Source organism: Cetorhinus maximus, unplaced genomic scaffold (genome assembly GCF_964194155.1).
Source record: "Cetorhinus maximus unplaced genomic scaffold, sCetMax3.hap1.1 HAP1_SCAFFOLD_3132, whole genome shotgun sequence".
Taxonomy (NCBI): domain Eukaryota; kingdom Metazoa; phylum Chordata; class Chondrichthyes; order Lamniformes; family Cetorhinidae; genus Cetorhinus; species Cetorhinus maximus.
Window position 1 is genome coordinate 1 of NW_027599057.1, and position 14,494 is coordinate 14,494.

The following is a 14,494-nucleotide window of genomic DNA, read 5'->3' on the forward strand; positions in this document are numbered from 1 at the left end:
GCATATTGAATAAGGACATATTGAGAATGTGAGAGAAAGAGAGAGAGGTGGTGAGAGAGATTGAGAGTGATAGAGACAGAGAGAGAGATGGTGAGAGAGATTGAGAGAGAGGGGGACAGAGAGAGAGATGGTGAGAGAGATTGAGAGAGAGGGAGACAGAGAGAGAGATTGAGAGAGAGGGAGACAGAGAGAGAGACAGAGAGAGAGATTGAGAGAGAGGGAGAGAGAGAGAGAGATGGTGAGAGAGATTGAGAGTGATCGAAACAGAGAGAGAGATGGTGAGAGAGGGAGACAGAGAGAGAGACAGAGAGAGAGATTGAGAGAGAGGGAGAGAGAGAGAGAGATGGTGAGAGAGATTGAGAGTGATCGAAACAGAGAGAGAGATGGTGAGAGAGGGAGACAGAGAGAGAGATGGTGAGAGAGATTGAGAGAGAGGGAGACAGATTGAAAGAGAGATGGTGACAGTGATTGAGAGAGAGGGAGACAGAGAGAGATGGTGAGAGAGATTGAGAGAGAGGGAGGCAGAGAGAGAGATGGTGAGAGAGATTGAGAGAGAGGGACAGAGAGAGACAGATTGAGAGAGATTGAGAGTGAGAGAGGCAGAGAGAGAGATGGTGAGAGAGCTTGAGAGAGAGGGAGGCAGAGAGAGAGAGATGTTGAGAGAGATTGAGAGAGAGAGGGACAGAGAGAGATGGTGAGAGAGGTTGTGAGAGAGAGGGAGACAGAGAGAGAGATGGTGAGAGAGATTGAGAGAGAGAGGGAGACAGAGAGAGAGATGATGAGAGAGAGACAGAGAGAGAGATGGTGAGAGAGATTGAGAGAGGGAGCTGGTGAGAGAGATTGAGAGAGAGGGAGACAGAGAGAGAGATGGTGAGAGAGACTGTAAGAGAGAGGGAGTCAGAGAAAGGGATGGTGAGAGAGATTGAGAGAGAGGGAGATAGAGAGAGACAGAAAGAATGAAAATTATAGAGAAACCGAGAGACAAAAGGATTGAAAAAGAGAGAGACAGTCAGACAGAGAAAGAGAGATGGGGAGAGAGAGATGGTGAAAGAGATTGTTAAAGAGAGAGGCATATTGAATATGGACATATTGAGAACGTGAGACAAAGAGAGAGAGGTGGTGAGAGAGATTGAGAGTGATAGAGACAGAGAGAGAGATGGCGAGAGACACAGAGAGAGGAAGACAGTGAGAGAGATAAGGAGAGAGAGGGGCAGAGAGAGACGGTGAGAGAGATTGAGAGAGGGAGACAGAGAGAGAGATGGTGAGAGAGATTGAGAGAGAGGGAGACAGAGAGAGAGATGGTGAGAGTGATTGAGAGAGAGAGAGACAGAGAGAGAGATGGTGAGAGAGATTGAGAGAGAGGGAGACAGAGAGAGAGATGGTGAGAGAGATTGAGAGAGAGGGAGACAGAGAGAGAGATGGTGAGAGAGATTGAGAGAGATTGAGAGAGAGGGAGACAGAGAGAGAGATGGTGAGAGAGATTGAGAGAGAGGGAGACAGAGAGAGAGATGGTGAGAGAGATTGAGAGAGAGGGAGACAGAGAGAGAGTTGGTGAGAGAGATTGAGAGAGAGGGAGACAGAGAGAGAGATGGTGAGAGAGATGGTGAGAGAGAGGGAGACAGAGAGAGAGATGGTGAGAGAGATTGAGAGAGAGGGAGACAGAGAGAGAGATGGTGAGAGAGATTGAGAGAGAGGGAGACAGAGAGAGAGATGGTGAGAGAGATTGAGAGAGAGGGAGACAAAGAGAGAGATGGTGAGAGAGATTGAGAGAGAGGGAGACAGAGAGAGAGATGGTGAGAGAGATTGAGAGTGTGACAGAGAGAGAGAGGGTGAGAGAGATTGAGAGAGAGGGAGATAGAGAGAGAGATGGTGAGAGAGATTGAGAGAAAGGGAGAGAGAGATGGTGAGAGAGATTGAGAGAGAGGGACAGAGAGAGAGATGGTGAGAGAGATTGAGAGAGAGGGAGACAGAGAGAGAGATGGTGAGAGAGATGGTGAGAGAGGGAGACAGAGAGATAGATGGTGAGAGAGATTGAGAGAGAGGGGGACAGAGAGAGAGATGGTGAGAGAGATTGAGAGAGAGGGAGACAGAGACAGAGATGGTGAGAGAGAGGGAGACAGAGAGAGAGATGGTGAGAGAGATTGAGAGAGAGGGGAGACAGAGAGAGAGATGGCGAGAGAGATTGAGAGAGAGGGAGACAGAGAGAGAGATGGTGAGAGAGATTGAGAGAGAGGGAGACAGAGAGAGAGATGGTGAGAGAGATTGAGAGGGAGAGAGAGAGAGAGATGGTGAGAGAGATTGAGAGAGAGGGAGACAGAGAGAGATAAAGAGAATGAAAGTTATAGAGAAACCAAGAGACAAAAGGATTGAAAAAGAGAGAGACAGTGAGACAGAGAAAGAGAGTTGGGGAGAGAGAGATGGTGAAAGAGATTGATAAAAAGAGAGGCATATTGAATATGGACATATTGAGAATGTGAGAGAAAGAGAGAGAGGTGGTGAGAGAGATTGAGATGGAGACAGAGAGAGAGATGGTGAGAGAGATTGAGAGAGAGGGAGACAGAGAGAGAGATGGTGAGAGAGATTGAGAGAGAGGGAGACAGTGAGAGAGATGGTGAGAGAGATTGAGAGAGAGGGAGACAGAGAGAGAGATGGTGAGAGAGATTGAGAGAGAGGGAGACAGAGAGAGACAGAAAGAGAATGAAAATTATAGAGAAACCGAGAGACAAAAGGATTGAAAAAGAGAGAGACAGTCTGACAGAGAAAGAGAGATGGGGAGAGAGAGATGGTGAAAGAGATTGATAAAGAGAGAGGCATATTGAATATGGACATATTGAGAATGTGAGACAAAGAGAGAGAGATGGTGAGAGAGATTGAGAGTGATAGAGACAGAGAGAGAGATGGTGAGAGACACAGAGAGAGGGAGACAGAGAGAGAGATGGTGAGAGAGATTGAGAGAGAGGGAGACAGAGAGAGAGATGGTGAGAGACACAGAGAGAGGAAGACAGAGAGAGAGATGGTGAGAGAGATTGTGAGAGAGGGAGACAGAGAGAGAGATGGTGAGAGAGATTGAGAGAGAGGGAGACAGAGAGAGAGATGGTGAGAGACACAGAGAGAGGAAGACAGAGAGAGAGATGGTGAGAGAGATTGTGAGAGAGGGAGACAGAGAGAGAGATGGTGAGAGAGATTGAGAGAGAGGGAGACAGAGAGAGAGATGGTGAGAGAGATTGTGAGAGAGGGAGACAGAGAGAGAGATGGTGAGAGAGATTGAGAGAGAGGGAGACAGGGAGAGAGATGGTGAGAGAGATTGACAGAGCCGGCAGGGGGCGGGGTCACACAGAGCGGGCAGGGGGCGGGGTCACACAAAGCGGGCAGGGGGCGGGGTCACACAGAGCGGGCAGGGGGCGGGGTGATACAGGGCGGGCAGGGGGAGGGGTGACACAGAGCGGGGAGAGGGCGGGGTCACACGGAGCGTGCAGGGGGAGGGGTGACACTGAGCGGGCAGGGGGCGGGGTTACACAGAGCGGGCAGGGGGCGGGGTCACACAGAGCGGGCAGGGGGCGGGGTGACACAGGGCGGGCAGGGGGCGGGGTTACACATTGCGCGCAGGGGGCATAGTCACACAGAGGGGGCGGGGTGTTAGGTGCCTGAGATGTTGTTCCACGATATGAACACCTATCTCCATGTCCATTACAAGCCCACCGACTCCCACAGCTACCTCGACAACAGCTCCTCACACCCGCTTCCTGTAAGGACTCCATCCCATTCTCTCAGTTCCTTCGCCTCCGCCGCATCTGTTCTGATGATGCTACCTTCAAAAACAGTTCCTCTGACATGTCCTCCTTCTTCCTTAACCGAGGTTTTCCACCCACACTAGTTGCCAGGGCCCTCAACCGTGTCCGGCCCATCTCCCGCGCATCCGCCCTCACTCCTTCCTCTTCCTCCCAGAACCATGATTGGGTCCCCCTTGTCCTCACTTATCACCCCACCAGCCTCCGCATTCAAAGGATCATCCTCTGCCATTTCCGCCAACTCCAGCATGATGCCACCACCAAACACATCTTCCCTTCACCGTCCCCCCCCGGCGGCATTCCATAGGGATCATTCCCTCCGTGACACCCTGGTCCACTCCTCCATCACCCCCTACACCTCAACCCTCTCCCACGGCACCTTCCTAGGCAACCGCAGAAGGTGCAACACCTGCCTCTTTACTTCCCCCTCTCCTCACCATCCAAGGGCGCAAACACTCCTTTCAAGTGAGGCAGCATTTCACTTGCACTTCCCTCAATTTAGTCTACTGCATTTGCTGCTCCCAATGCGGTTTCCTCTATATTGGAGAGACCAAACGCAGACTGGGTGACCCGATTTTTGGAACACCTTCAGTCTGTCCGCAACCATAACCCAGGCCTCCCTGTCGCTTGCCATTTTAACACTCCACCCTGCTCTCATGCCCACATGTCCATCCTTGGCCTGCTGCATTGTTCCAGTGAAGCTCAATGTAAACTGGAGGAACAGCACCTCATCTTCCGACTAGGCACTTTACAGCCTTCCGGACTGAATATTGAGTTCAACAAATTCAGATCACGATCTCTCTCCTCCATCCCCACCCCCTTTCCCATCCCCCCCTTTTTCCAATAATTCATCATTTAAAAAATATATATTTCTCTTTCCCACCTATTTTTAATTTATTTCGATATATGGTTTTATCTCCTACCTTTAGCCCATTCTAATCGCTTCCCCCCACCCCACCCCCCACTAGGGCCATCTGCCACTAGCTTGTCCTGCTTTCTACCCTCAATGTCCCTATTAGCACATTCCTTAGATAATATCACCACCCTCAACACCCCTTTGTCCTCTTGTCTGTGACATCTTTGGCAATCTCTTCATTGCCTCCACCTATCACTGGCCCCTCTATCCAGCTCTCCCTATCCCACCCCCCTCAAACAGCTGATATTTCACCTCATTTCTCTATTTCCTTAGTTCTGATGAAGCGTCATACGGACTCGAAACGTTAACTATGTTCCTCTCCGCAGAAGCTGCCGGACCTGCTGAGTTTTTCCAGCTATTATTGTTTCTGTCCGTCTACAGGGGGCGGAGAGACACAGTTTGATCCCAGACTCCTGCAATGACAAACTCCGTCCCCAGGGGGCACTCTGTGTGACCCCGCCCCTGCCCGTGCTGTGTGACCCCGCCCCCTGCGCGCTCTGTGTAACCCCGCCCCCTGCCCGCTCAGTAGCACCCCGCCCCTGCCCGTTCAGTGTCACCCCGCCCCCTGCGCGCTCTGTCTGACCCCGCCCCCCGCCAGCTCTGTGTGGCCCCGCCCCCTACCCGCTCAGTATCACCCCGCCTCCTGCCCGTTCAGTGTCACCCCGCCCCCTGCGCTCTCCGCCTGACCCCGCTCCCTGCCCGCCCGCCCCCTGCACGGTCTGTGTCACCCCGCCCCCTGCCCGCCCCGTGTCACCCCGCCCCCTGTGCGCACTGTGTGACCCCGCCCCCTGTGCGCTCGAGCGGAGCCAGCAGTTGAAGGGAAGCGCGAGAGGAGCCGGGTGAACAGGGGTGACTGAGGGAGTCGGTGAGGCGGGAACGAGGTGATCCTGTGAGTGCGGCCGGGGCAGCGTTTACTACTCTTATTACTGATCGTTTTTAAGGTCTTATTTTGTGGTTCATCGTTTGTAAGGGACTATATTCTGTAACAGCGAGGAGCAGGGATGAAGGGCCCGAGAGTAATTGATATTATTTGATATTAAGTATCTTCCAAAAGGTTTAATTTAATTTAAAGGGGTCAGTCATGGCAGGAGAGCTCAAAGCCGTGGTGTGCTCATCCTGCTCTATGTGGGAAGCCGGGCACGTTTCCAGTGCCCGGGACCAGCCTGTGTGCGGGAAGTGTCTCCAGCTGCAGCTCCTGGAAGCCGGGGATTTGGAGCTGGAGCGGCGGCTGGGGACACGGTGGAGCATCCGCCAGGTGGAGAGTATCGTGGATAGGGACGTATAGAGAGGTGGTCACACCGTAGGGTAAGAGTCCACAGGCAGGAAGGGAATGGGTGACCACCAGGCAAAGCAAGGGGACTAGGCAGGCAGTGCAGGAATCTCCTGTGGCTATTTCCCTGCAAAATAGATATACCGCTTTGGATACTGTTGGGGGGGGAATGGCCTCTCAGGAGAAAGCAGCAACAGCCAAATTTGTTTCACCATGGTTGCCTAGGCTGCACCGGGGAGGAGTAAAATGTGTGGGAATGCAACAGCTACAGGGGATTCAATTGTAAGGGGAATAGAGAGGCATTTCTGTGGCTGCAAACGAGACTCCAGGATGGTATGTTGCCTCCCTGGTGCTCGGGTCGAGGATGTCTCAGAGCGGCTAGAGGACATTCTGAAGGGGAAGGGTGAACACCCAGTGGTCGTGGTGCACATTGGTACAAACGACATAGGTGAGAAAAGGGATGAGATCCTAAAAGCAGAATATATGGAGTTAGGAAGTAAGTTGAAAAGTAGGACCCCAAAGGTAGTGATTTCAGGATTACTACCAGTGCCATGTACCAGTCAGAGTAGAAATAGCAGGATACATCAGATGAATATGTGGTTGAAGAGATGGTGTGAAGTGGAGGGTTTCAAATTCCTGGGACATTGGGACCGGTTCTGGTGGAGGTGGGACCAGTACAAACCGGACGGGTTACACCTAGACAGGACTGGGACTGATGTCCTAGGGGGAACATTTGCTAGAGTGGTTGGGGAGGATTTAAACTAAAATGGCAGGGGGACGGGAACCTATGCAAGGAGTCAGAGAAAGGGGAATCAAAGACAAGAACAAAAGACAGAAAGCGGAATAAGAAAAGTGATAGAGAAATCAAGGGCAAGAATCAAACAGGGCCTCAGTGAAAAATAGTGGGAACGGGACAAGTAATGTTAAAAAGACAATCCTTAAGGCTTTGAGCATTAATGCGAGGAGCATTCGCATAAAGTGGATAAATTAACCACGCAAATAGATGTAAACAGGTATGATATAGTCGGAATTACGGAGACATGGCTGCAAGAAGGGAACTCAACATCCAGGGGTATTCAGTATTTAGGAAGGACAGACAATAAGGAAAAGGTGGTGGAGTTGCATTGCTGGTTAAAGAGGAAATTAACGCAATAGTGAGGAAAGACATTAGCTCCGACGATGTGGAATCTGTATGGGTAGAGCTGAGAAACACAAAGGGGCAAAAAACGTTAGTGGGGGTTGTATATAGACCCCCAAACTGTAGTGGTGATGTTGGGAATGGCATTAAATAGGAAATTAGAGACGCATGTAATAAAGGAACATCTGTAATTATGGGTCACCTTAATCTGCATATAGATTGGGCAAATCAAATTAGTAACAATACCATGGAGGACCAATTCCTGGAGTGTATATGGGATGTTTTTCTGGACCAGTGCTTTGAGGAAGCAACGAGAGAACAGCCCATCCTTGACTGGGTATTGTGTAATGAGAAAGGAATAATTGGCAATCTACTTGTGCGAGGCCCCTTGGGGATGAGCGACCATAATATGATAGAATTCTTCATCAAGATGGAGAGTGACGTGGTTGATTCTGAGACTTGGGTCCTGAAGCTTAATAAAGGAAACTACGATGGTATGAGGCGCGAGTTGGCTATGATGGATTGGGAAACGTTGCTCAAAGGGATGACGTTGGATAGGCAATGGCAAACATTCAAAGAGCGCATGGGTGAACTGCAACAATTGTTTATTCCTGTCTGGAGCAAAAGTAAAACAGGAAAGGTGGCCAAACCATGGCTTACGAGGGAAATTAGAGAGAGTATTAGATGCAAGGAAGAGGCATACAAATTGGCCAGAAAAAACAACAGACCTGAGGATTGGGAGCAGTTTAGAATTCAGCAAAGGAGGACTAAGGGATTGATTAAGAAGGGGAAAATAGAGCATGATAGTAAGCTTGCAGGGAACATAAAAACTGACTGTAAAGGTTTCTATAGGTATGTGAAGAGAAACAGATTGGTGAAGACAAATGTAGGTCCCTTACAGTCAGAAACAGGGGAATTTATAATGGAGAACAAAGAAATGGCTGACCAACTAAATACATACTTGTGTTCTGTCTCCACAAAGGAGGACACAAATAACATACCAGAAATGTTGGTGTGGAAGAATAAAATACATCTACAGGACAACTAAGGGTTAAACGGTTAAAACCATAGTGGAATACTACAGCACAGTTCCCTCTTTTGTTCTAGCAGGTACACCTGCAGCTGCCAGCTAGTTGAGCAGGAAAGGAGAAAAGCAGTATCATAAACAAGCTTCCTAGAATCCTTGAGACAAGGCTAGGATGTCTGCCCCCAACACAAAGAGACAGGATCAAGCAATGGTCATCTGTTCTCTAGAGTGTACACCCCCTAGCACTAAAGATAAGGTCAAGTATGGTTATCTATTCTCTGTCTCACTTTTTTATTACCAGATGAGCTTCCCCCAATATCCTGTATAGTCATAAATTAGAATAGACTAATTGTGTGTTGCATGCCAAAGACAATGATTCTCAATGTAATTAATTAATGAAGGTTAGGCAGTCTTATCACCTTCAAGCTCTTTGATATGTACAACTTTTACTATAAATATGTGTGTACTGTGATGCTTCCTCAGAGTGCCGGCTAACTCCGTTGTATGCTGCTGGGCTCTCTATGATATCATGATTCAATAAAGACTTCCAAGACAAACCTCCTGGGTCTGAGTATTCACTCCGTTTTCCGCGACAAATTGGCGACGAGGATGGGATCCGAATGAAGTCCAGTAACCTCTTAAATTGGAGAGGTGATTGAAATCCTGGGCTGTCGAATCTCTAAAAAAAAGAACCCTCACGGAGAAAGGGAGGATTAACTCTCCTAAGTTAGGGAGAGTACGAACTGCATCCTAGCTGAGAGGGGGATTGCAGTGAAAGCATCCTAGCTGAAAGGGGGAGTGCTAGAAAAAGGGTAGCTACCGACCAGACTCAAAAGACCCAAGGAACTGGAGGACTTGTTCAGGAACTCTTAAACACCGGTGAGCGCATAGGGTAGGAAACGCGCCGCACTGTTAATTGTGTTTTCAGAAAAATGGGAGATCGCAACAGCAGAGCGGGCTCTGCCACTCCCCCCGCTTCGCAAAGCACTAAGAACAAACTGAAACCGGAGCTTAAATCAGGAACTTTGAAGATGGGCAAGAAAACGGAATGAAAAATGGATGGAGGTTAAAAAAAAGTAGTAGTAGTATACCCAGGGGTTCGAGTCCCATGGAGGTGAAAAGTAAGTAATTTCTGTGTTTTCTTTTGTGTCCATTATGGTCCTGAAATTGTCCAATATGTTTCTGATTGGGTTAAATGGACTCAAAGTAAAGGAGAGAGCTTCCCACCAGCTGGAACTTTTAATCGGGACAGATTTGAGCCGCTTATAATATGTTTTAAGGGAGGTAGATAGTTCGCCACTGAATTTTCTGTAACTTAAAAAAAAAATTGAATTGATCTAAGTTACAAGAGCTGTTTGTGTTGAAGAGAGAGAGAGAGAGAGAAAGGGTACCCCTAGGGGGTTAATGAGTAACTCACAAGCAGCAGCAGAGAAAATGTGGAGCTTTCGTCAGTTTGAAGGTCCCTATAGGTGGAGCCTTCACGATCCCTTTATTCCCCCCACTGCTACTCGAAGCTTCGTTTAGAGTTAAGTTCAATATTACAGGAGTATCGATACATACCTTTATGTATGTGTTTGTTTGTGTGCAAGGAAGCATTTGTATGTGAGCTTTAATGTGTTTTCTTCCCTGAATTGTCTTTTGTGTGTGTAGTTGGGCACTTTAGAGTCGAAAGCCCCATATTAGATTAAAGGAAAAGTTTATTCAAATATTCCAAAGTCTTGAGTATAAGGTTTGAGTTGAGATTTCTGGCAAAAATCGTAATTTGAAGGGAGTGTAAAGATAAAACAGGGCTTGCCTTTATCTCATCCTTGAGATGAACCAACCTTTGTACCACCCCCTTGTAGACTAGTAGGGAATAACCCTCATCAGCAGCTTCCAAGCTGATTGGGATTAATACATACGAGTTTGTATTCTAAAATTCTGAGAAAAAGAAATTACTTGAAATTCAGAAGGATTCTAGGAAAATGAAAAGACGTAAACACAAGGTCTAGATGGTTCCAATGGATAAAAAGGGGTTTCTTAAGAAAAGATGAATTAAATATGAAAGGAAATCTGCTTTCCAACGGCACTGTAATTTGAATTTGGGACAATCTTGAGATGTAAAGTGCAGTGTAATTTAACAGGTTACTTTTGAATCACTAGGATGCTGTCTAAGATAAAGAATGTGTTGATAAACATACGGAAATTATAACTTGGATACAAATCGTTACACATGAAAAAGAAGTTGTTTTAATTCTGATAGTGTAAATTACAGTTCTTACAAAGTTTAAAAATTTGAGGTTTGGTTCTTGATAAAGTTCTCAAAAGGGAATTTTCATTTTAAAAGGTCTGACAACAATTGGCACTAATTCAAATGCTGCGAGCTTTTGTGTTTGTAAGTCTGTTCCCAAAATATGAAGCTAAGCTCAAGACCTTGGCAAAGTTTGGCAGAAATCCAATTTTTGGCCGAGTTAATGAATCTGGGATAATTCTAAAAGAAACGGGCCAGACACAATTTAGTGGGTTTCTTTTAAGACAATAAAATCTTTGAGAAGAAGAAAAGGAAGCAAAACTTGTCAATACCTGATTTCTGTTTTTAAAACTGTTATGAGAATATTTTAAAGTCTCTCCAGGCAACATGAACAGGATAAGATGGTAGCTGTTGCAAGTGTAATATGGTATGAGGCAAGTAGGAGAATGAGTCAGGGAAAGAGGACATAATGTACAAATTGTTTTAAGGGAAATGAATTTGATAATCTGGCCATCAACTGAAGCATTGGAACTGCACAGGGGGAGATAAGCAAAGATCTAGAGACAGAGATCCCCGTTGAAATGGAATAGTTAATATGGCCTAAAGAGTAAGGAAACATTTTAAACAATCCAAGACAATAGAGAAACTGAACTCCAGAGAACCTTAGGATGATCATGGCCAGGAAAGAAAACTTAGAGGTAAAGGGAAAGCTGGAAAAAGGCTAAACAGATGTATTACTGACTATATTAATGTGCCTGCAAGCTACAAAAAGTAAAACCACAGGATTAACACCTTGATGACAGGCAGAGTTAAGCGGTTCCCAGAGAGAACCATCACTGGAAGTGAAAATACTGAGCCATTGAAAGATAGGATAAGAAGGTGCATTGTAGAGTTATTTAAGGAATTGAGGTCTGACATGAGACAGCAGCAGGAGGGAGTAAACTGGAAGGAGTTTACCCAGATGGATTCAGATCAGGGAACTCATTTCACAGGGAGAGACATTAAAGAAGTGTGTAATCTTATGAAGCTTAAACAGAAATTCCATATTCCTTACCACCCCCAGAGTCCAGGGATGGTGGAAAGGATGAACTGAACTTAAAAAAAAACATCAATCAAGAGACAGGGAACAGCCCAATATTCTAATGCGCCGTGGGCTACCCCAAGCAGGACCGACATGTTCACCCCATTTGAAATGATAACAGGAAGGGCCATGCTATTACCTGAAGGTATTATAGTAGGAGATGTAGGGCCACAGAAAGGAAAAATACAGGACAATGTAAGGGAATTAAGTAGGCAATTACATGAGTGGAGAGAGGAAGTCAGAGACCGACAGGTGATTAAGGATATGGAAACAGGCAAATCCAAAGAGCAACAATGGACCATACCAGGTAATTATGACAGGTGATACATGCACACTTGTAGATATGAGAACGGGAAGTAAATGGAGGCATTACACACAGTTAAAGATACATGACAATTGACCAAGCGGTAACCCAGAGAACGGGAGCCGATGTTAATGTCTCCACAGATCTACGATCCTGGTCGTGGGCCTATCAGTACTGGCAACAAGGTCGGGGATCATCACTGCCCATCCCGCACCGCAGGAGGAACTTTGGTACAGCACGGACAGTGCCGAATGCGACGCAACGGGGAATGATAAATGTGACAGTAGGAGAACAAGTGCTTTCAAATTGTAGTAAGGGTTTGCTTCAGATCGAGCATGGGAGGTTCGCCCAAAAGAGCCACTACCCAGCCACCGCCCACCTCTACTTTCACAGTCTGAGTAGAGATAATTGAAGCCCCTCAAACCACACTGACTGACCCATCTTGTCCGACTATGCGTCCAGGACCGACGAATGATTTGGTACTGGTTAATCAGAAGTTTTGTATGATAATATACACCATGAGCTGGTACCCGTAGTCTTGAATGTATCCGGTGTCGTCCTGCCCCAATGGTGCTCAACCCATACCCAAGCACTCTATACGGCTCTGAGGCGCCAATTGATGACTGAAGCAGTTCAGTTCAGTGGCGAGATACGATCAGGCTTGGGAGGGAACCGTGTTAAGCGCAGCCTGATAAATGATGCCACTATGATACTCAACATTGTTGGACATCATTGGTTAATCCAAAGTCTGGCTACCTTGCTTGAAAGTCATGTGGGGACTATCAATAAATTAATTGAAATAGGAAAAAATATTTCAGACAAAGCGAGCAGAAATGATGTTTGCAACACCTATGGATCTTGGGCACTGGAACAAGCCCGAGAAAATTTAAGACAGACTAAAGAAGGGGTAGTCCCTTTATGGGTAACTAATGAGCATCTATTGAATCTCTCACGACACAGGAATCATGACTTGACCGGTTGGCAGCTCAGGGGTTTAACACGTGTATATAGAATGAATGTTGAATGTATAGTGAATAGTAATATGTTAATAGGTATTGTATTAGTAATACCTGTCATACCTATGTCAATGACATAACCCAGGCAAGACGCCCAGAGTGACTGCTGGTACGGGACCCCAGCCATGGGGCCCGTTTGTACACTTACAAATGGACTTTATACAAATGCCTAAATGTATGGAATATAATTATGTTTTAGTTCTAGTATGTTTGTTCTCGCGACGGGTGGAGGCGTATCTCACCCGACGAAATGATGCTGTTGTTGTTGTAAAATTGTTGTTCATTTTACTGCTAAAGTGAAAAAGGAACTGTCGAAGGCCTTACAATGCAACCATCACCTTTCCTGCCCATACCACCCCCAAGTCTACTGGAGCGATGGAAAGACAAAATGGTATTCTGAAAAACAACCTAAATTATGTGAAGAAACTGGTTTGAAATGGCCTGAAGCTCTACCCTTGGCGCTCATGGCTATGCACTCTCACGCTAACCGTACCACCTCCCTCTCTCCTTATGAAGTTGTAATGGGATGTCCTATGCACCTCCCAGTGACCCCACCCTTGTCTGCTAGGGAAATGGACATCCACGCTATGGATGAGGGAATGATTACATATTGTATAGTGCTCACTAATTCTCTCAAGAGCTTACATATACAGGTAGTAGAAGCTCAGAAAAAGCCCATCATTGAAGATTGCCATCAATACCAGCCCGGGGACCTAGTCCTTGTAAAGACCTTCAGGAGAAAGAACTGTTTGGAACCTCGATGGGAAGGGCCTTTCCAAGTCCTGCTCACCACCCATATGGCCGTAAAGGTTGAAGGGCGCCCTTGTGGATCCACACATCGCACGTCAAGTGGACGCTGACCTTGGATGGAAGGGCTTGTGCAAGAAATTTAACTGAGCCATCAGAATGCTGACTCTGATTTGGATCCTCTCCTGCGTGGTCCTTGCGGGGAGTGGAATACCAATTCTGCGGTTCAACGAATGCTGGCCGTAGCCTCGCAAGTTAATCGGACTAAATGTTGGATTTGTACTCATTTTCCTCTATGCAAAACAGCAGCTGAATTGCATGAGAGGGTGGAAAGGACCCTACCTTTTGTTGCTAACAACTCGAACGGCCCTGAAGGTTAAAGGGAAGGAAGACTGGGTCCACGCCACTCACTGTAAAAAAAGACATTGTCCGGCAACAATATAGCAGCTGTTACCAAGTGATCTAACTTGTATTATGTATTGAAACAGAAGGTTTGAGTAATTTTTATAAAAAAGATTCTTGGTGGTCTGTAATACTAGGTTGGTTCTCCGGTTGGGGAAGTTGGTTGCTATACGTTTTAATTGGGTTGGCCTGATAATCTACATCCCAGAGTACTAAATACATACATACCAACTAAATACATACTTGTGTTCTGTCTTCACAAAGGAGGACACAAATAACATACCAGATATGTTGGGGAACAGAGGGTTTAATGAGCAGGAGGAACTGAAAGAAATCAGTATAAGTAGAGAAATGGTGTTGGGGAAATTGATGGGATTGAAGGCTGTTAAATCCCCGGGGCCTGATAATCTACATCCCAGAGTATTTAAGGAATGGCCCTAGAAATAGCGGATGCATTGGTGGTCATCTTCCGAGATTCAATAGACTCTGGAACAGTTCCTATAGATTGGAGGGTAGCTAATGTAACCCCACTATTTAAAAAGGGAGGCAGAGAGAAAACAGGGAATTATAGACCA